This window comes from Pelophylax lessonae (assembly GCF_965119305.1).
Source record: "Pelophylax lessonae genome assembly, chromosome: 5".
Classification (NCBI taxonomy): domain Eukaryota; kingdom Metazoa; phylum Chordata; class Amphibia; order Anura; family Ranidae; genus Pelophylax; species Pelophylax lessonae.
The window spans coordinates 15195866-15197698 of NC_138772.1; positions in this window are offsets into that span (position 1 = coordinate 15195866).

Below are 1833 nucleotides of genomic sequence, written 5' to 3' on the forward strand. Positions count from 1 at the left end.
AATATTCCTAACACATAGCATGTACATAGCAAAAATGACACCCCAAAATACATTCTGCCACTCCTCCTGAGTATGGCAATACCACATGTGTGAGACTTTTTCACAGCCTAGCCATATAGAGGGGCCTAAACATCCAAGGAGCATCATCATGCATCCTAGCCACTTGCCTAGGCCTATTTTTGACATTTGGTGTTTACAAGCTAAAATCAGTTGTTTTTGCTAGAAAACTACTTAGAACCCCAAAACATTATATATTTTTTTTTAGCAGAGACCCTAGAGAATAAAATGGAGATTATTGCAATATTTTTTATCACACCGTATTTGCGCAGCGGTCTTCCAAACGCAATTTTTTGGGAAAAAAATCACTTTTTTTAATTAAAAAATAAGAAAACAGTAAAGTTAGCCCAATTGTTTTCCATAATGTGAAAGATAATGTTACGCCGAGTAAATAGATACCCAACATGTCATGCTTCAAAATTGCGCACGCTCACAGAATGGTGACAAACTTTGGTACTTAAAAATCCCCATAGGCGACATTTTAAAAATTTCTACAGGTTGCTATCTTAGAGTTACAGAGGAGGTCTAGGGCTCAAATTATTGCTCTTGCTCTAACGATCGCGACGATACCTCACATGTGTAGTTTGAACACTGTTTACATATGTGGGCGGGGTTTCCGTATGCGTTCGCTTCTGCGCGCGAGCTCGCGGGGACAGGGCGCTTTAATTTTTTTTTTTTTTTTTTTTTACTATTTATTTTATTTATTATTTTTTATTTTTACACTGTTTTTTAAAAAAAAAAAAAAATTGATCATTTTTATTTCTATTACAAGAAATGTAAACATTACTTGTAATAGAAAAAGGCACGACAGGACCTCTTTTTTGTGAGATCTGGGGTCAAAAAGTCCTCAGATCTCACAAGTACACTAAAAGATAGAAAAAATAAAAAAAAAAATTAAAAAAAAATTAAATAAAATGAAAAAAAAAAAAGGGACCTTTAAACTGGTTGCTAGGCAATGACATTTGCCGTAGCTCCGGTCCTCCAAGACCATAGAGTCAAGTGAGGGCAAGCTTGCCCTCACTCGACATCCTGTCTGTGAGGATCCGGGACCGGATCGTTTTCCCCGCTGCCGGCGGGTCCGGTAAACGGGGAAAAGGACCAGAATGCAGCGGGAGGGGGGGGGGGCACCTCTTCCGCCACCCCGGAAGGGTGATCCCGCGGCGAATCCGCCGCTGGGACCACCCTTATCGGAAAGCCAACCGTCCACCGTTTAAAAAAATACCAGGGTTATGGCAGCTATCTGCTTCCATAACACCGGTATTTAGGTTTAAACGGACGACGTATATAAACCTTTTTGGACTTGGACATGGTGGCTGTATGAAGGGTGACAGGTACTCGGGTACTTTGCTGGGCAGGTGACAGGTACTCTGGTACTGATGAGCAAGTGGCAGGTACTCGAGTACTCCGATAGGCAGGTGACAGGTACTCGGGTACTCTTATGGGCAGGTGACAGGCAGGTGATAGGTACTGATGAGTAGTACTGATACTGATAGGTGATACTGATACTGTACTGATGATGGGTACGGATGATCAGTACTGATACTAATAGGTGATAGGTACTGATGGGTACTGATGAGAACTGATGAGTAGTGATGGGTAATGATGAGCAGGTGGCAAGTACTCGGGTACTTCAGGTGTCAGGTACTCTGATGAGCAGGTGGAAGGTACTCGGGTACTCTGTTGGGTAGGTGACAGGTACTTGGGTACCCTGATGGGTAGGTGACAGGTACTCGGGTACTCCGATGACGGGTACTCAAAGTACCAGAGTACCTGTCG